Source organism: Lithobates pipiens, unplaced genomic scaffold, assembly GCF_037356315.1.
Source record: "Lithobates pipiens isolate NorthernLeopardFrog02 unplaced genomic scaffold, aLitPip1_a1.2 Scaffold_23, whole genome shotgun sequence".
Lineage (NCBI taxonomy): Eukaryota > Metazoa > Chordata > Amphibia > Anura > Ranidae > Lithobates > Lithobates pipiens.
Genome location: NW_027507785.1, coordinates 177972939 through 177995139, shown reverse-complemented (window position 1 = coordinate 177995139; position 22201 = coordinate 177972939). Strand labels below are relative to the sequence as shown.

Sequence of the window (22201 nt, the reverse complement as noted above, 5' to 3'; positions counted from 1 at the left end):
GCTATCTGCTGCCATAACAACGGTATTCTACATCAAAGTACCGATGTATAAACTTCCTGTGGTCCAGAAGTGGTTTAAAATACAGCGTATTGAAGTGGTTAAGGGGAACCCTATGACAGAAAAAAAATGGCGTGGGGTACCCCCCCCAAAATCCATACCGGACCCCTATCCGAGCAAGCAGCTTGGCAGGCCAGGAAAGGGCCTCGCTCCCCCCACATCCTGAATCATACCAGGCTGCTTGCCCTCAACATGGAGCAGGTGCTTTGGGGTACCCCCAAGAGCCTTTTCCCAACAACTCTGGCCATTGATTGTAGGGGTCTGCAGGTGGGGGGCTTATCGGAATCTGGAAGCCCCCCTTTAACAAGGGGACCCCTAGATCCTGCCTGTATATCAAAATGATGTACAAGTGAATGTGAGAGATGACATCACCAAGGGAGCAAGGGAGCAAGTGGAATCCTTATGGGTAGAGCTACAATAGTTTTAGTATAAATCACACAAATAGGAAACATAAGGGTAATACAAAGACACTTGAAATTTAAAAGACCCAACTTCCCTTAACTACGATCCTTGCTAGAAGACAATAATTGGGATAAAACCTTAGGAACAAAGAACACGGTGGAAAAATGGGTATGCTTTAAGAGCATATTAAATAAGGGCATTAGCCAGTGCATCCCAATGGGAAATAAATTTAAAAGCGCTAATAAAAGTCCTGGGTGGCTTAACTCAATGTAAAAATGCATAAGAGAAAGGAGAAGGTCTTCAAAAAAATACAAGGCTGAGGGATAATCAGCATTCCAACTTTACAAAGAATGCAACAAGAAATGTAAGGGTGCAATCAGGGCGGTTAAGATAGAACACAAAAGGCACATAGCAGAGGAGAGTAAAACAAATCCCAAGAAATACATAAATAGTAAGAAAAGGAGGTCAGATCATATTGGTCCCATAAAGAATGATGAAGGTAATCTGGTTACCAAGGATGGAGAGACGGCGAATGTATTGAATTTATTCTTCTCAGTCTTCACCAGGGATTTGGGGGGGGGGGGCTTTAGTAACCAAAACTGCAATGTTTATCCTCATGACATGTCACAGGAAGCACCCTCATGGCTAACAGAGGACAGAATTAGAATTAGGACTTGAGAAACTTAATATTAATAAGTCACCGGGACCAGATGACTTGCACCCGAGGATCCTTAAGGAACTCAGTCAAGTAATTGCCGGACCATTGTTCCTAATTTTTACAAACAGTCTACTGACTGGAATGGTACCAGCTGATTGGAGAAAAGCCAATGTAGCACTAATATTTAAAAAAGGGCCAAGTTACATCCCTGGGAATTAGACCAGTTAGCCTAATATCAATTGTATGCAAGCTCTTGGAGGGGATGATAAGGGACTACAGTATCTACAATATTTTAGTAATGACAATGGTATCATATAACAGTAATCAGATTCATAAAAAAAAAATGTTCTTGCCAAACCAATTTACCTTCTATGAGGAGGTGAGCTGCCATCTAGCTAAAGGAAGGCCCATAGACGTGGTGTATCAGGATTTTGCAAAAGCATTTGATACAGTTCCCCATAAACCTTTACTGTAAAAAGTAAGGTCGATTGGCATGGACCATAGGGCGAGTACATGGATTGAAACCTGGCTACAGGGGAGAGAGTTCAGAGGGTAGTGATAAACGGGGAGTACTTGGAATGGTCCAGGTGGAAAGTGGGGTCCTCCAGGGTTCTATCCTGGGACCAATCCTATTGAATTTTTTCATAAACGACCTGAAGGATGGCATAAACAGCTCAATCTCTGTATTTGCGGATGATAACAAGTTAAGCAGGGACTGAACAAATTAAATCAAAAATCAAATTGGACCAGCCTGTGGGACTTTTCCACCCTAGAGCTGAACAATTTCACGGATTTTAGTCTATGCATCCTTGACTTTCTTCATGCTGGTCACATATGGCTATTAATGATTAAATATTCTTTTCCCATAAAAAGCCAACATTTCTAAAGCAGTGGTAGAGATAAAGTGATTCACAAATGTCCAACTGGACTATAGACAATAGAAGCATATGAGTTAGCCTACAAATTCACATTTTTGTACCATCAAACTATTGGTTTCATTTTCAGCATATGACCAAATCTTTTAGAAATTGTATTTGTGCCTTTGTATAACCTGTATTTTGTCAACTTTGTATACACCTAGGAGATCTCAATCAATCCAACTAACTTTTTTTTCCCCAAAAGAAATTAAACAAAAAGTAAGTTAACTGAATTGAAACTCAGAGTCTACTTTGCTAAAGGCTAGTGTAGAATGGTCTGTAGGTAACCGCACTTAAAGCCCAACTTTGAACTCAGCCTCTTGCCATGCAATCACAACCTGGAGGCTCCTCAGCAGTGTTACGGTGTCTTTTTTTCCTTTTCTTTTTACATTATGTCTTCAGGCCACTGAGGTGACATGCAGGGTTTTCTACTTCTTCTGTATTCGCCTGAAGGTCCACCAGAATGACATCAACACTGCTCTGTATGACAATACACTGTAAGTGAAGGGTACTGTGATGATACACTGTACTCACAGTACCTCTTTAGTCTGCCAGGATGAATGATGGCCAGCATCATTCCACCTGGAAGACTGAAGACATATTGTGAGGGACTGCTCCAGATACGCATTTCAACTAAAACTTTTTCTAAAATTACTTTTTTCTTCTTTTTTTGCGAACAAAGTTGGAACCTTATGACCAAAAAATTTAGCCTGAAGTTGTGCTCTTAATCTCATATTAATAAAGTATCCTTTAGGGCAAATGCATATTAATGATAATTCTTTTCCTTTGAAAAATTCTTTATAATATGCTAACATATTCTTGAATGTGACTGGTGATGGTGGGGAACTAATGTAATTTCTTGGTATGGACACACTGGCTTATAATACCCATAGTATATAGAACTGGGGATAATGAGTTCTTACTTACAACAGATATGCTTGGTATTGGTTACAGGGATTTTCAACCTATTTTAGTAGGCCTTTGGGTGACATCACAACCCAGGCATTTCAATCATTGGTTGGCAATCTCTCCTTTTCCCTGAAGCCAGACACTGAGGGGATCATGTGTCTGGACCAGAGACTAGGTAAGCATAAGCATCTTCTTTTATAAAAGGTGGTTAGACTGGGTGTTATAAGGGGGTGGGGCAGTTTTAGGCTTAGTTAGAGCCTGGAATGCCACTTTAAGTTGGGTTTTGAAGGACCTGTTGATCTTATAGAAAATAGGCAAAATTATGAATCTTTTGTTGCATGCACCAAAGAATCTTCATGTGTATAATTTACCTTAGTATACTTTTTTTTTTTTAATTGCACGTGTATGACCTTTTCTGCTTCATAAGCTTAGTACAAAAATCATGGGCATTGCTCTGATCCATCAACAAACCATAGCAGAGAGCTAGCCCCCATTTTGGTTAAAGATGTCTCACATAAATGTGTCTTCTTTAGCAAGCTTTGGATTCAGAGTTAGCATTGTCAACAGCCCCCCTCCCCCCCCCTCCACCTCAACACATCTTTCCACCATTGTCCAAACAAGCAGCTTTGAAGGAGACAAATACCTAATTATTTGTAATTGACAGTGCTTATCTTTTGCTCCAGGTGCTTACCTGAAGCCAGAGCTCTCACTTATCATGCAGAGTTAGAGAAATCCACAGGAACACAAAAAAGGTGTACACACTCCCAATAAAGGGAGTAGTGCTCAACAGAGGAAGCAAAACAAACAACATCAACAGTGCTTGATTTCAATAGAAGGCAGTGCTCAATAGGAGGTGGCTGAAAATGGAGGGGGCACTAGCAAATGGGCTTGGCTTGAGCTTCACAATAGGAATGCCCCAAATCCAGCTTTATTAATTGGTGGAGCTCATAGGAAATGATAGCACAGATAAAGATGGGATTATATTGGAAATCATCCAGCCTTTTTTTTTTAGCAGGGAAAAATATTTATAGGGAAATCAAGTGGCTGGCAGGTAATCTTTTATACCTTATGAGACCACTTCTTTAAGAAAAACAGGAAAAAAAGTTTGTACTAATCCTTTTCCAATTACTAATTAATTTATAGTTCATTTTTGAAAGCTAGCCTCTTCTTAGTACTGCTAGTGAAGTATTTACAGCTTGCTCTTTGTGTTTGTCAAAAAATATAGCATCTGGAGACTGAATGGTTTCTAGGAACAAAATCACTCTTCCAAGTTTGTTACAGGGCTACTGCAGAACAGAATGATATGGCACAAGCATTTACGATCTGAGAGTCAAAATTATGAATGAGGTCTCAGAACCATTTTTTGGGCCATTAGATGCCATATTACATGATCTGGTGTAAAGCCAAACCACTGTAGGAACCTAAAACAAAACGACGACTGACAACTCGGTGATGACTGAGTTTCTGACACAACATCTTTCTAAAGGGTAACAACCACTTCTAATGCATATACTATGCTAAGATAGTCATTAAGATTACTAACCACTGGTCTACCAAGATGAAAAAGGCACTGAAGTCTCATCATTAACAAAGTTTTCTATCTAGCTACATACATATGGCTCAATAAATGAATATAAAGAACTTCTAAATTCAGTCTATGAAGATTGGTCTATCAAAGCCTGAAGTGATTTGGCTTTTCGTGGTTAAAATAGACTTTAATAACATCAGTATGTGCCAGAACGTCGTTCTCTCCTTATCTTTAGAAATGTGGACACTCAGGAAATACACCATAATAATAACAAATGTTTGCTATTTTAGATGCCGAATAAAAGGATGATTACATGATAATGATAACTCTTCCAAATCACATGTAAGAGAACCTTTGTCAGCAGAAATGTTTTGTAGCATCGCCTGCATCTCTGTAAAATGTACACATAAGCATCAAGCCTATTTAACATCTGTTCGCCTTTTTAAAGCAAGAATAACTCCTACATTATTCTGTCTCAGATGTCAGTCACCCAATGCAGATTTTTCTGCCTATTATCTGGTTGTTCTCAGGTTGTATGCTTTCAGTCAGCTAGGACAGATTCCCAATCCATGCTAATGTATATACCCCTTTCCCCAGAACCCAATAGAATGCTCGATTATGTCTGGTCTCACTGCCTTCAAACTGTTAAAAGCGATAATAGAAAAAAGGCAAAATTTATATAAGAAAATAAATAAAATTAACAAAAATGTTATACTCAATTGCTCTGTGGAATGGCCTTGAACCTCCTCTTCTGGGGTCTCCTACTTGCACTCTTGCGGGTGCCCCCTTGACAAGCTAATTGCTATGGGGGCACTCCTGCTGCCTCGCTCCTGAGACAGGCTCTGGGGGGGGGGATTTAGTAAAACTGAATCTGGAGAAGCTGTGCATGGTAGCCAATCAGCTTGTTCAATTGAGCTGCGACAATACAACCTGGAAGCTGATTGCTTTCTATGCAGAGCTGCACCGGATTTTGCACTCTACAGTTTTAGCAAATGGCCCCATGTGTGTCCATAGACACACACAGCATGGCTCAGCCCTGCTCTCTCCTCACAGGATTTGATTGTGTGGTCTCTGTGACTGTGAGGAGAGAAAATAGTGATGCTGACCTCAGGCACAGTGCTGGATAGAAATAGAAGACAGGTAAGTATTTTTGGAGGGGGGGGGGGGTGATGATACTGAACTTTTTTTTACCTTTTGCATAGAACAAACCTTAAAGTGACCCAGTGAAGTGAACAGCCTCAGACAATACACAGAGATAAAACAATGCTCCCTACAGGAGTTTTACATGTATATCTGCTGTCTTCAGCTATATATATTCTTTAGAATGTGCACATCGTGTTAGAGATTCTCTTCCTGTTCAGCACTGGGAGTGGATTCCTGGCATACAGCAAAGACAGCTGATTGGAGGAAAGGCACACACCCACATGCCACATAGGCAAAGGAAAGAAGGAATGTGAAGAGCTGTGCTGTGAAAAGTCAAGTTCTCTGCTAATCAGCCTCCCTCAAAACAAATTGCAGGCTGGTTTTATCTTGGTTGATGGAGAACTTGTCAGGAGTTATCATGCTGAAAACAGAGCAATAAACAGCAGAAACACATAGGAGTTAGTGCTTTGGAGAGAGATAAGAAAACACTACAGATATAATGTGCTTAGGTCAAATTTAATGAATCAGGTTTACATCCACGTTAAAAAGGAAACGTTTTCCTGTGGCAGAAACTGCACTAATGGGCCTACCCCTTCCACTTCAAGCATAAACAAAATGATACATTTTGTTATGTGCATAAAAAATAAAAAGTGTACAGAAAATACCACTAATATTTAACACATGGTCCACATGGCTACATTAAAAAAATTACTCTCCTTTCTCGCACGATACTAAATAGCCTCTGTGCTTTGGATACTGTTTGGAGTTAAATTTGCCCAAGCTGCTGGTTATTAACCCAACCAACAATTTGTTTTGAAAATCATGAACATTGGGTGGGGTTTCGAGTAGCACTCCGGTTGGTGAAGAGCTACAAATCCAAGGAGGCATTGCAAGACTGACAGACATAGGCATTACTCCTAGTGGCTTGGCAAGATGGGATGTGTAGTCTTACTATAGATGGAGTGCTGAGATTGCCCAGCCCTGTATGTTGCCTTTTTTTTTTTGCAGGCTTTATATTCTGTTCTATATATTTTGGTTTTAGCCAAAAGACATCAAAGTGTCAATAAAGATGTAACATTTATCTCAGTTACATCACTGCACATAAAAGTAGTTATCTTATAGATAAGACTAGCAAGGGGATGACCTTGATGCAGCCCTGCATCTCATAAAACATATAAATCCTTATTATAAGGTCATGGCTTTAGCTCTCTAGTCCATCAGGCTTTGGAGTAACTGCTTCCATGCAGTCACATCAGTTATGAGGCGTTGGGCTGCTTGAGTTTATATGCAAGCGGGTCTGTTAGACAACCCTACCCCTGACAGGTATTCCAGTATAAAAATGCTTTAGTAACGCTCATATCTAGGTTTATGTAACTGGAGAATTTAGCATTAGTTACACATGGCTTTCTGCAGGTTGTCTTTTCCCTGATGAAGGAAAAAAAAAAAAAAAAAACACACACACACACACACACACACACACACACACACACACACACACACACACACACACACACACACACACACACACACACTCTCGCAACATTTTAGACTGTCATAATTATTTTTCCGGATCACATCTTTTGATTGTTGGATTTCAAAACCGCTTGGCTTGCACTTGTATATTCTATACTCAGCTGTGCACTTTGGACTTTGTTTCACCTGTTTATTATTTATCATGCATATGTTATGAAGATCACTATGTTTTTTGAGTCATTTTTCATGGTCACGGTTTATTAGTGATACAGTATTTTTATTATAATATTTAGATTGTTTCTTATTGCACCTTTAGTATACTAGTATTTACACAGTGCTGCCTCATTATTCATTCCACTCATTTCTTCTGGTAAGGATCAGTTCACCCCGTGTTTGCTGCAGTGTACACCCAGTTTTTTTTTACTATCTTTGTTTTTTTCGACAGTGCAGGAGTCACGCATTTACTTTAAAGTGAACTAAACCCTCACATCAAAGAAACCACACACAAGTGGCGGTGTAGCCATTAAGGGCGCAAGGTGCCGCCCCCTCTGTCACGCTACCCGCTATATGTAAAAAAAGAGATTCATGCATAGCATATCCATGGCACCTGATTAGTAGACATATGCATTCCTTTTTGTCCGAATTTTGTGTATTTTCGCTATCTTTTTAACAAATGATAATGAACGTGCAGAATCCAAAAACCGAAAGATCCAACATAAACAAATGGTTTAATTTCGTTTTCGTTGCGACAACAGTTCGATATAGATAGGAGATTTGACATGACGCTGACAATAGCGATCTGTGTCCATTGAACCTGTGGTCAAATGTGCCTAACCTTAGCTCTATTAGTCCAAGATTATTCTACATAGAGAGAAAAGATTCAACATTATAGAGACAATAGCAAAAATGGTGTAATTTGCCTAACCTAACTATTAGTCCAAGATTATTCAACATAGAGAGAAAAGATTTGACGCAGTAGTCGCTGCGAGTGGACATTTATGGTCAAATGCTCCGCCCATAGGCTATAGAAGAATTCTAATGTTGGTTGACTAGTAATAATTATATATTTATTAATTATTATTACTTGTGTCATACATTAGAATTCTACTATAGCTTGTAGGCGGAACATTCGACCTGAAATGTACGATTGCAGCATCGTACAGTTTTGCTGCTCTGTCGAATCTTCTTAGAACATTTGACAGATACCATAAGCCTTCAATGACAGATTCAACCTTAATTTTTTGGGATTTTCGGACGAATGCATTTTTTTACCGAAACAAAAGAAATAAAAACTAATTTCGGTTGTAACTAAATTAATTTTTCGGACGAAAATGAAATTCCGAAACAAAATATTTCAGTGTGCACATGTCTACTGATTAGAGACATAGGCTCTAATAGGCTTTAAAAAAAAAAAAAAAAAAAAAAAAAATTGGAACACAGAGCATTGTGCTCACAGTCCACCCAGGTGTGTTAGAAAAGCAAATGAACTGCCTCTCAGCCAATCAGGAGGCGCGGATCTAATACCCATCACCTGATTGGCTGAAGGCACAGGTGCACTGATTGGACAAATAACGGAACGGAAGAAGAGACGCGTGGGAGGACAGAAGCATGGAGGATGCAGGAGCCGACACCTGACAAGTTGCATGTCCTACAGCTCGCCGCCGTCACCAGGATGGGGTAAGGTTGCTTTGGCATTCATTTGTATAGGTATTTTAAATACAAAAAATACTAAAGCGTCTATATATATTTGTATGATGGTTTTTACTGCCTCACACATGAATTTGTATTGTATATCATGTTTTGCATATTTTGTTTTTATTCGTTTGTCATTTGAGCCCAGCTGCTTGCTTTTCCTGTAACATGTTCGGACAACTTCTGCGCCCCCTTGTGTTCCCATGCGGCAGCTAGGTGACCTCCCTGGTGGATGGACGAGTCCCATCTTCATCGGACCACTCCTCCCACTTGTGCACGTCCTGGCACGGGTTTCCGCCCTCTGGCCTTAAGACGAGCATGCATGTGCGCAATCTTCTCACGCGTGCATAATGTGGGAGATTAGATCTAGTTTCTGTGGATGTGGCAGCAGATAATTCCATTATTTCATAGAATGGACCATCTGATGTACTGTATATGGGGCAGACATTTATCCTAAAAGAAGTCATCTTGATATGTTACAGCCTTATGTATTAAATTCATTAATTTTCCTCAAAATTCTAGAAACAATACCCTATAATGATAACATGAAAGAATTTTGTTTGAAATCTTTACTAATTTTTTTTTTGTACAGCCTTTGCCATGACACTCAAAATTGAGCTTAGGCGCATACTGTTGCCATACTGTTGCCACTGATCATTCTTGAGATGTTTCTATAACTTGAAGTCCACCTGTAGTAAATTCAGTTGATTGGACATGATTTTGAAAGGCACACACCTGTCTATATAAAAAAGGTCCCACAGTTAACAGTGCATTTCAGAGCACAAACCAACCCATGAAGTGTAAGCAATTGTCTTTAGACCTCCGAGACAGAATTGTATTGAGGCACAGATATGAGGAAGGATACAGAAAAATGTCTACAGCACTGAAGGTCCCAGTGGCCTCCATCATCCATAAGTGGAAGAAGTTTGGAAACACCAGGACTCTTCCAAAAGCGGGCCGCCCAGCCAAACTGAGCAATCGGTTGAGAAGGACCTTAGTCAGAGAGGTGACCAAAAACCTGATGGTCACTCTGACAGAGCTCCAGTGTTTCTCTGTGCAGAGAGGAGAACCTTCCAGAAGAACAATCATTTCTGCAGCACTCCACCAATCAGGCCTCTATGGTAGAGTGGCCAGACAGAAGCCACTTTTCAGTAAAAAGGCACATGACAGCCCACCCGGAATTTGCCAAAAAGCACCTGAAGTACTCTGACCATGAGAAACTAAATTCTCTGGTCTGATGAAACAGATTTAACTTTTTGGCCTGAATGACAAGTCTGAAGGAAACCAGGCATTACTTATTACCTGGCCAATACCATCCCTACAGTGAAGCATGGTAGTGGCAGCATCATGTTGTGGGGATATTTTTCAGCAACAGAAACTGGGAGACTAGTTAGGATCGAGGGAAAGATGAATGTGGCAATGTACAGAGACATCCTTGATGAAAACCTGCTCCAGAGGAATCTGGCCGCTGACTGGGGTGAAGGTTCATATTCCAAAAGGACAACAACCCTAAGCCCACAGCCAAGATAAAGAAGTGGCTATGGGACTACTCTATGAATGTCCAGGAGTGGCCCAGCCAAAGCCCAGGCTTGAAACGAATTGAACATCTCTGGAAAGATCTGAAAATGCAGAGACGCTCCCCTTACAACTTGATAGAGCTTGAGAGGTCCTGCAAAGACCAATGGGAGAAACTGCCCAAAAATAGGAGTGCCAAGCTTGTAGCATCATACTCAAAAGACTTGAGGCTGTAATTGGTGCCAAAGGTGCTTCAACAAAGTATTGAGCAAAGGCTGTGAGTACTTATGTACATGTTTTTATTTTTAATAAATTTGAAAAGATTTCAAACAAACTTCATTCACGTTGTCAACTTGTCATCATGGGGTATTTTTTGTGAAATTTTTAGGAAAATAATGAATGTAATCCATTTTGGAATAAGGCTGTAACATAACAAAATGAGGGAAAAGTGAAGCACTGTAAATACTTTCCGAACACACTGTATATGCATTTCGTTTTCTCTGTAAAGCACACCAAAGTCACATTTTATTTCCCACCCCTTCTTTTAGGGGGTATAGGGTTTTCTTTTGTTCGAAAAATAAATAAATAAATAAATAAATAAATGGTCGGCTTAATAACCACTTTCAGCTCAAGGACATCATATGAGTGGGGCTTTGAGTGGGGAGATCTGAAAGATGCCTGCAGCTGCAAACATCATTCAGATATCATCTTTTTTTGGCTGGCGATTCTTTGGACCCTAAGAACAATCATAGCGGCAGTTCAGCAGCTTCAGCGTTCTTACAGGCGACGGGAGGGGTTCGCTTCTACCGGCTCACCCGTGAGATCGGCAAAACAGAGAATAAATCGGTCACCACCAGAAGTTTAGCATAGAGATTTATGGTGACCAGATGGTCCCCAGTCATCTCTATGACCGTCAGAAGCCAATGCGTGACATTATGACATCACATCTGGGCTAGTGGAAGTAAACAATGCCGGGGACATGGCTGGAAAGACAGAGACAATTTATTTTTTTATCTTGGTCTTTCCAGCCTGAAGAAGAGATGTGGGGTATTATTGACCCCACATCTCTCCATAAAGAGGACCTGTAACACAATTCCTAGGGATGTTTACGTTCCTTGTAATAGGAATAAAAGTGAGCAAAAAATAAAATAAAAATTATACATGACTGAAAGTCTGCTTTAAGACCAAGATTTGTAGGTGTGGGAAGAAATGTTAGTATGTATTTTTCAGATCTTGGAATTCTAGATTTTAGCTTAACAAGGTACGGCAAGTTTCACAAAGATTCATAACATAAGCAATAAGAAAACATAGCACTTAGGCACTGTATTCATAGTCCATAGACTTTCAAATCAGACGTTTTAGAGCAGGCACATTTATAGTATTTATGGCAATGCTTAGCTTATCAGCCTCGTCTATTTACTTGTGGATATTTGTGTGTAAATGTCTGGGTTTTTTTTGTTTTGTTTTTTATCTAGATATGCTTACAAAAAATTAAATAAAAAATGGTACCTGATTTTTAAAAAGCAGATTATGGAAAAAATTGATGATTAAAAAAAAAGAAAAAAAAAAAAGGGAAGTGAGAAAACACAAACATGAGCATTCCTGATCTGCTAAACAGTCAATGCAATTTCAGGTCACTGAGTTTACAAATTACTGAAGCTGACAAAATCTCTAAGATGAACCTCCTGGAAATGCATTAGTGGCCTCCTTTCCACCAAGAGCTAGCTTGCAAACATGAGTATTTGACGCTGCACCTGGTCTGTTTGACATCTGGGCTTACTGTATGATGCCTACTAAAAAAGCAACCATTTGTGGCCCATATAAACAAACACTGACATGTAGATTAAGGGCACTGGTTCATTGAGTAATGTAGGTATTGGGAAGAAGGGGTGTTTAGCTAGCATTTCTTGGTGAACTGGTGTTTTTAGTGGGGATTTCAATACATCCATTCCAGAGACACTACCTTCTGGATTTATCTGGCTAGCATGCACCAAACAGTTGGAGCTGCAAGTCTGAAGGCCCTGTTCTTGGAGATTTCAAAGCTTTAGGAAATTTGTCATACAAGAAAATACCTTTTTTCATAGCCTTGGATGGAAGCTAACATTTCTTTAGTTTTCAAACTACAGGTTTCGGAATAATGAAGCTGAACCTTTTCTGTTTTACTGCAAATAGAATCTAACATATCTAAAGTGGAATTCCAGTCCAAAAATCCATATCTTTTTATTTACTTGATAAATAACAAAACATTTGTATTATGTACTTTTTGGATTGCTTAATGGCTGATTAGAAACTAACCAAGCCAATTGTCAACAATCCTCGATGTGACAAACAACGTGTGATCTGTGCAGCCGAATGCGATTGCTCACCGGTACTTCCTAGTAGCGTTGTGTCAGTCACTGCCAGCCAGTCCTGCCCTGTCCAACCCCATCCACGATCATGTCACAGCTTTCTCAGGAATGAGCATGATTCTGCACACAATCTCTGCATCCCGTTAGTTTAACATGTTCCTCTCTGTTAACCACTGAATGGTGCAGACTCCAGCTGCATCTTTACTGATCAGTTGCTTGATTACCGTTCCAATAGCAGGTCTGAAACTGTAATCAGGGAACCAATGGGAAGACTGCATAGTCTATACCAGCTCCCTTCCTGGAGCATGAACATCTAAAAGGGTGCCCAGGGTTTGTATTCTTTCATAGTAGCTTGAAACCATGGGGAGATATAGTTTTGCAATCCCCCGTCCCCCTCTAGCTGTTATGAAGGGCCAGAAATACTAAAAACAAAAACCAGTAGCTGCAGATACAGGTGTAATGATATCACATACTAGACACCCAAAAAACTGTAGCTAGCGGTCATTTTGTTCAGCAATCATAAGTCAGCCATGACAGTTTGGCAGAATAGTTACACATTGCAGCAGTAATCAGAAACCAACGCATGGACCTGTGCAGGGCTGTAAACAGCTAATTGAGTTCTGACAGTATGTCCGTTTCTGCTGTTCAGGCCTATCATAAAACTATAACCAAATCCATTAGGAATACATACAGTAGCATGCCATCAAAGGATACCCAGAATTAATGAGGATCCCAAAAAGCATTCAGCGCAGAAGTAACCTTTTAGAGACCTCTGCTGAATTAAAAACTTAAGAAACCCACACACGATTTATAAACTCAGACAGGAACATGACCCATTAATAAAAAGTATATATTTGAATGCTGAATTTCATACTGAACGAATCAAGTTTGTACATGACCACACTAAAACATACAAAAGGGCAAGATAGCTGTCAGATGCCTGATGGGGATACGTTTATCTGAACTACCCTGTGTTTACTATCCCTGGACACGGAATTCAATGCTGAACAATAATCTATTAGTTTCAAGAATGCAACCAGTGCATATTGGGAGATATGAATAGTGGTATAAAACTGTGTGTTAGGGAGGGTCATTATACTGTCATAAACCCCAGACAGCCCATGGACCCTCCTTATCCTTTTTATTGGTCAGGGGCATCTGCCACCACCCCTTTTATCCCAGAGAAAATAGGAGATACCAAGACAGTTGTCAGTTCTCCTTTACCATCAAATCAGGAACATCTGCCAAGTTTGAGAACACCTGGCTCATCGACCGAACTCTGTTCAACCCAAGGACATTGCGCAAGTATTCTTCTCACTCTTATTACTCCGTTTCTGTATTTATGTTTTTATAACACTTTTTTTTCTGTAAATATTTTATTTACACCAATTTTGACCTTTTCATTATTAAAACCTTATTTTGAAAAGTGTTAACCTTGTCCCTAAGCTCTTAATGCAAGCTAGAAACCAACCTGTCTTTGAAGAGTGCTACTGTATAGGATAAGGCCTCTGAGCATACCTATATGTGGTGACTGTGTGTGTTACAGATGATTATTCTAAAATCATAAGTGTAAATCTAAATTGATGGAAGGTCTGACCCTTCCGTATCAAAAAGTCAGTAGTGGCAGTTAAAGGGTTAATTGCTAAATTAGCTCAGTGACAATCACTCTCAGGCTGCTGTTACCTGGATTGTGGTCCCACAAGTTGGAAAATCTTTGTGTCGGGTGCAGCTGAGAGTGGCATTGTTACGTAAGTGACAGCGTGGTGCAAGATTAGCCGGTCCATTGTCAGGAGTTAGTGAGAAGAGCAGGGATCTGACACCCGCATTCGTCTCAACAAGGGATGGACTGAAGAGACGCACACTTTAAAAAAAATTAAAGAACCTCTACTCTTTGTTTAGACATGTGGGATAGCATTTGGGAACCTTTTTGCAGAACATTAACTTCCCTAACATTACCTTCCCTAACATTAAGGGACCCAAATTTAATAGAAGTCATGAGCAAGGCTGCAGATCCCACATGGTCAAGCGCCATCTTGGAAGAATGCAAAGAGTGCTGTTGGCCTGAAAAAAGGTCCAGATATCTGAATTAATGTCCAGCCAATACCTTTAGAATTCTATTTGCTAAGCTTGTTCATGATGAGCAGAAAAATTGTAAATGGTTTCCAAAATAAAATGAATGAGCAGGTTCTGGAGCTCTGAGGGGAAGGTCCTCACACGGCCATTGGCCATTTTGAGTTAGTGATGAATGCCTTTTATTATTACTTAAAGTAACAAATGTACTCCTGTAATGTTTGGTATAATAGTAGGGGGAGGTTAGAATTATCAAGTTTTATTACTGACTTAGTCTCCATTTTCTCTTACCTCTTGCCCAGATGACAGGGCATCAGAGAGGTGATAGAAAATCTCTCCAACGGGGGATAAAGAGTCTCTGCCAAGTTTTTGTTGTGTGTGCACCTTCTGGTATCAGAGGAATAAAAGGAGACTAGGTAAAATCTCTATGGTGAAGTCACGCAGGGCATAAAAACGGATGTAACCCTTCAAGACTCTAATCTAAACATTTTGGCTGGAATTAGGTGTTAAAGCGGTTCTCCACCCTAAAGTGGAAGTTCAGCTCATGTGATCCCTCCCCCCCTCCGGTGCCACGATCGGCACGTTTCGGGAGGGGGGGGGGGGGTGCAGTTACCTGGATAATCCAGGTATCTGCACCCACTTCCGGGACAGACCGCCGCAGATGCCCCGCCCCTGTTGTGTTCTGGGAAACACACAGTTCCCAGGACACAGCGGGGACCAGCAGAGAAGCGCAGCGCGACTCGCGCATGCGCAGTAGGGAACCGGGCAGTGAAGCCACAACGCTTCACTTCCCAATTCCCTGACAGAGGATGGCGGCAGGGGCAGCAGAGAGACAAGCGATCGCTCGTCATCTGCCGCCGACATCGCTGGACCCTGGGACAGGTAAGTGTCAATTTATTAAAAGTCAGCAGCTGCAATATTTGTAGCTACTGGCTTTTAATATTTTTTTTAAAGGTGCAGAACCGTTTTAAGTTGATTTCTATAATAAGAATGGTTTGTGTACAAAAGGGCAATAATTGGGTGCATAAGACACATAAATCATACCTGCCAAGTCCCCCCCCCCGTCCCGTCCCCCCAAACACAGGGTTTTAAAAAGAAGTTTGTTGCATCAATTAGGTCTATACACAGGAGCACTTTGCAAAGTATTTAAAGACGTATGAAAAAAACCCAAAAACAAACCCAAACATACATACATACTCCCTGCCAGCTCTAAGCCAAAGAACTGAGCAATCACATGACCACTGATCACTCAGTCTGCTGTGAGCAGAGTGGTGACTGGAGTGTCAGGCAGGAGAGGAGGTGGAAGCATGCTGAGAGGCTGAGCCAGCTGCCATTCGGACACCTGTGACCCACAAGACAAGTATGGCCAAAAGAGCTTTGACCATACTTCTCTTTTAATTCACACCACATTCCATAGAATGTGGCCTATAGTATCTTTTCCTAGAGGCTCACTGTCAGTCAGTCTCCAACCACTCAATTGATTTCAAGCTAAGAGAACATTGCCAGGATTCACCATAGATGTACAAATACAACAGATGCAAAATATACAGGACATGTGGCTCTCTCTCACTCTGGGTTTCAAAGCCAACAACCCAGGGACAGCAAGTACATACATAAATTCATATTTTTACATACATTTTCTAAATTCAGAATGTAGAGGGCAGCAGATCCCTACACAAAAGTTTACCTTTTAGTAATTTGCTTTTAGTGTTTGTATCAGTGTCATCCCACTAGCCCACAGCCACCTGGAATACTGACGTCACATATCCCAGGAGATCTCAGGGTACTCTACAGTACCAATTTTCTGGTAAAATATAAAGGATGAGGTGCACTTAGTAAATAGATATTAAACTATGAGCTGACTTAAGGCCCTAGCTCAGGTTCAAGATCACACTGGTAAAGAAACAGATAGTAGCACCCAGATCTAACCCCCATTGAGGTAAGCATTGCCGATCTGTGAAAATATATATTCTATATAGGCAAGTAGAGTATATCAGTAATCAAACACAGCAATAATCATTGTGTAAATACATACACAAGCATTAGTGCTCTTGATGCAGTTGTGAACATGCAGTGTGTGGCTGATAACATCTACATGGACTGGTCAGGAGGTGCAAGTAATATGCAATTTAAAGGGTAACACCACTTTCATTGAAACCCCCCCCAAAAAAAAAAAAAAAATACGGGAAAAGCAAATAAATAATGTAGCGTATACAATTGCGACACAGGTTGTATTGTAATTGAATGTTATTAAAAATTACTTTTCCTTTTCAATCTGCAGCCACTATAATTTTCTTTAAATGCAATATGGCTACCTGGAGTTGTTCTGTACAGAGTTTCCAGTTTGTGTGACTAGCTCACCAATTTCCCCAGAAGTCTGCTTAAAGTGGAAGTAAACTCATAGATTTAAACAGTTCAAAATAAAAACAAACAAAAAAAAGGCATGCCGGGAATGCTAACTGCACATTGGTTGTGCTTTCAACCAAACTATCAAACCATCCAATGGCTGGTGTCATAACGAATCACATATGCAGCACCATAGCAGTTGAAGATTAAACAGAGGCAAAGATGGCAGCTTCCTTGGCTGAAAACAATAGGGGAGTTTACTTCTACTTTAAGATACAAGTCAGATTTCAGGCATCCCCTGCAACAAAAACTTCATTTTTGGCGAGATACTCCCTGTAGGACCACATCTAAAGGGATGCAGACCCAGCAGATTCTCATTAGTTCTGTTCAGGTCGACAGCTGACAGATTTTTTATCAGCGTATAACACGCACTTTTTCTCACTGAAAAATCAGGGGGAAATCGTGTGTGCAAGTTATACACCGATCCCCACTTCTTGGAGTGGAAGGAGGGGACGAGCTATGAACTCTTGTGTATCCAGCGCTGTCACACACAATCCCGCCCCCCTGGCCCAGCATTGGACCACCGCTCTGTCCATCATATGAGCCGGGCGGGACTGTGAGTGACTGAGCGCTGGATACACAGATCGCTGATCTGTGTCATCCAGCACTGCCGCGGCTGCAATCATCTGCAAAGGCATGTCTGCAGATGTATACCATAGAGGCTGCAATCATGGTCATGTTAGAGGCTGCAATAATGTGCATATTAGAGGCTGCAGATGGGCATAGATCAGGCTGCATTGATGGGCACTGATGGGGCTGCCGAGCACTGACCCTTATTTTAAAATTGAAGGTTTTTTTCTCAAACTTCCCTCTTAAAGTTAAAGTGTGTGTTATACGCCGATAAATACGGTAATTATGAAACCACTTTCATTGATCCACTCAGCACAAAGGGACGAACAGGGATTTCTTCATAATAATAAAAAGGTAGGTAGAAATCTGCAACAAAGGTTGTTATAATCTTAATTACATAGATCACCTAGAAGGGAATTTTTTTTCTCAATAAAAGTGGAGTTACACTTTAACAATATCTATAATTAAAGTGGTTGTAAAGGCTGAAGAATTTTTAACCTTCAAGCATGAAGGTAAAAATATTCTGTGTGCTGCTTCCCCCCCCACAGACCTCCCTAATACCCACCTAACTCCCATCTCTCCATTCAGCAGAGCCACGGATGTCCCAGGTCTCCCACTCCTCATTGGCTGAGACACTGCAGTGGGAGCCAATGAGTAGAGAGCGCTGGTGAGGCCGAGCCGTGGCTCTATGTGTCTTATGTATGCATAGAGCAGGGCTCGGGAGTGAGCACGCACCAGTACCCCAGCAAGTGGCTTGATATTGGGGGGCACTGGTCAAGGGGGAGGAGCCAGGTGTGCCAGCAGGGGACCCGTAAAAAAGAGTATTGGGTCTGTTCTGTGCAACAGTTTTGCACAGAGCAGGTAAGTATGACGTGTGTAAGAAAAAAAAAAAAGAAGAAGAAGTTATATAAAAAGATTGCATACTGTCAAATGTTTTCATTGTTTTATTAGGTATTAGTGTAGCTTTATTCCCCATGCTGTTGGTTTGCCTTACCTTCTAATGAGGGGCTCACATGTTGTGGCTGCAGTTTGTAGTGTAATAGCTGATCAATCACCCTCATGTCCATGGTTTGTGACACCCAGGCTGTCCCTATTCTTCAAAAGAGATACTTCCTGTTTTGGATCATACACCATCCAAGGCATGCATTGCCATCCACTTTGTGTTATATCATAAATGCAGGAGTGCTAACATAATAACAAAAATCAAAAATCTACCAGCATGGTAAGCTTGTGCCTATGAATGCTCTGCAAACTTCTGGCTGTATCAGATCTAATTACTGTGCATCTCTCACCTGCACAAAACTGAGAGACCCTGGGATTGTGGGATATATAGTTTCTTCACAGGAAATGTCAGTCTCTCGGACTACCAACTGAGGTCATGCATTAAGCTGTGTATTGCCATCCCGCACGACCCAGGTTTGAATATAAACAAACTGCAATGTGGAGATTTACTCTATAGGCCAGGGGTTGGCAACTTTGGCTTTCCAGCTGTAGTGAAACTACAAGTCCCATGAGACTTTGCAAGGCCCTGACAATCACAGGCATGACTCCTATAGGCAGAGGCACTCCACAGCTGAAGTGTCAAGGTTGTCAACCCTTGCTATAGGCTGTGCATACAGGGAAATAAAATGACACCATAAAACTACATGAAGGTTACTTATTAGGCCTATGTAACCATAATTACTACAACATTCATTCCATCATCCCTTAAAGACTTCAGCTGGATTCACAACATTTTGAGCAAGATTCACTGAACCCTTGGTGAATTAAAAGGAAATGGAAAGAAAGAGGACGCACCGGCCTAGTGCATTATCCCACATAAATTTATTGAAGTTAAAGATTAAAGGGGTTGTAAACCCTCGTGTTTTTTTTTTCACCTTAATGCATTATATGCATTAAGGTGAAAAAATACCTGGAGGTGACCGGCCCCCCAGTTTTATTTACTGGAGCCCTGTAATTTAACCTGGCAGAGACACGCTCTTCCTTTGCCCCAGGTTCTTGGCTCTTGATTGGATAGATTTATAGCAGTGCAGCCATTGGCTCCTGCTGCTGTCAATCAAATCCAATGATGCGGGCACCGGGGCCGAGTCTGGCATTTGTGTCTTTGGATGCAAATTCTGGACTTGGGAGCTTGCCCACAAGGTAACACCCTGGGAGAGCGTTTCTCCTAGGGGGTTATCTGACAAGAGGAGCTGCGAGAGCCGCCAGAAGTCGATGCTCGGGGCCACTCTGTGCAAAAAAACAAACTGTACAGTGGAGGTAAGTATGACTACTTTTTATTTTTAAATAACAAACGCAAACCTTTACAATCACTTTAAGGCTTCTCACAAACATGAGATAAAAATTTGCTTAAACCAGCCACTCTTCTGTAGCTTGAAAGCCCTGGACTCAACAGTCTCCAGATTGTAGGGGGGCCGTGTAGGGGCCCCTGCTGACTGATGCGTTTTGAAGTATTTTCCTTCTTCTTCAGAGCTTATTTCAGGTTTTGAGTGCAATTTATCTTTTTTAAACTTCAATAAATGTATGTGTGATAATGCACTAGGCTGGTACTCCCTCTTTCTTTCCATTTCCTATAGATGTCAAGGACACCCCCAGTCCTAGAGGGCAGCAAGGCCTGAATCAATGCCCTTGGTTAAGTGGACCTCCACTCCCACTTAAGCCGGGTGATCATACTTAAGCACAATAGTATTTTTTTTTACTGTTTTGTACCTTGGTGAATTGAGCCAGGGCATGTATGAGCTGGATTGCCCCTCTCGCCTGTGAGCATGGAGAGCATTACATTTCACAACATTCGGGGCAAAACCTAAAATGTGCTCAGCAACCGAACAGTATGCATCAGATTAAAATTCATCTGACAGACATCACCGAGCCTGTTGATGGTAATTAGCTTCCACAGAAAATACTGTAGTAGGGAAAGAGTTCATTAGTGTTCACCTTCTGCCCTATTGTACTGCAGGCAGTAAGAGACCATGAATCCCAGATATTGTCAGCATGCTGATAAACTGAAAAGACATGTCCCAGACATAAAGAAACAACGTCATATTGACTGTTGACCCTGGGTGAAGCCACTTCCACAATACAGGTCTATATTTTACTCCGGACAACCAAGCTTTTTCCATACACACACATACACACACTGCTACTAGTGGGAAATTCTCATAGTTCATAAAGATATCACAGAGAGTCGTGCTGCAAAAACAGGAAGAGGAGAGTCTACATGTGTCATAAAATAAAATAAAAATAAAGTTACAGGCAAAGACATGCCCTCTGGCATTACAGGAGTTAAATCATCAGATATACCATCAAGATTTCCATGCACACACCCACGTTATAGTACCAGCTGAATTTCAATAAAATGGATTTTGAATTGAATTGATTTCACCGTGAACCTTTGAATACCAACATAAAATAACAAGGTAAAAAAAAAAAGTCATGTAAAAAAAAAAAAAAAAGTATCACAACAATCTGCAAAATATATAGACAACTGAAACAAACTTGACTTTACCTGAGTGATGTAATAAATGGTTACAACGTGAAGTCAAAATATATAATAAAAGCAAAAAAAAAAAACGCATGAATAAAAAAATAAACAAAAAGGAAATATGCTACGTATCCAATGCAATACATGATACAATTTTAGTTGGAAAAATAAATATGGACGGTTATAAACAAGCGGTCTTCTATAAATAGAAACATGCAAGGATATGGAAGAAACCCAATCTTAACTGTCTGACATAAGACTGCAGGCCTTTAAGCTCTTCTAACCCACACATAAATAAACAGTGCACAATTGAAATCACAATGGGAATTCTTTTTGTCTCCCTATTGACAATGCCTTCAGTTCAGCCTCCCCTACCTTTCAGCGATGATGCTTCTGGGTTAAACGATTATGCCTTTTTCTTTTTCTTTTTTTCCCTTTTACTCCAGAGCGCAAAATAGGAAGCGATGACGGTGGGATGAATAGACGTTTAGGGTAAAGCGCAGCTGAACAGAAGCGTAAAAGCTCCTTTTTGCATTCGCTCAGCAGGAAAAGAGAAGGAAAAAAAAAAAGAACAGGAGAGGGGAAAAAAGGGAGGGGATGGGAGGGGTGAGAGACAGCTACTCATTTAGACAGCCGGTCTAGCAGGCCTTCATAATACACAGGCACAAAACACAGCTGTGGCTTAAGGCAGAAATGCTTCTTATCCTTTTTTCTGATAGCAATACCTCTGTAGCTGAGCTTTGCTATTTTTTTTTATTTTTTTATTGGTGACAAACAGCAGCCAGATAAGATTAACCTTTTGCTGCTACATTAATGAGAGATTACGGTATACTTACAGTAAATGCTGCATAAGCTTTAAAAAAAAGCACCCGGCACAGAAAGGGTTAATGTAAAAGAGGATGTCAGTGCTGAAGATCAGCGGCCCTTGGCACCTCTATTTTTATAGGACTGATATATTGTAAGTTGCTTAGAGCTTTATAGACACTAGTGAATAAATAAGGCAATGTTTTCAATTTCAAATGTCATGGGAAG

General features: G+C 40.7%; 1 protein-coding gene across 2 annotated transcripts in view; it reads right to left on the bottom strand.

Moving 5' to 3' along the window:
• The window catches only part of CUNH1orf21 (chromosome unknown C1orf21 homolog), a 166534-nt gene extending 144791 nt beyond the window's left edge, over positions 1-21743 (bottom strand). Inside the window, exon 1 of one of the 2 annotated variants that reach the window (XM_077452660.1) lies at positions 21545-21743. The gene's annotated coding sequence lies outside the window, so the exon portion shown is untranslated. The remainder of the gene's footprint in view (positions 1-21544) is intronic. The other variant, XM_077452658.1, reaches the window with a different exon arrangement.
• Positions 21744-22201: the final 458 nt, after the last annotated feature.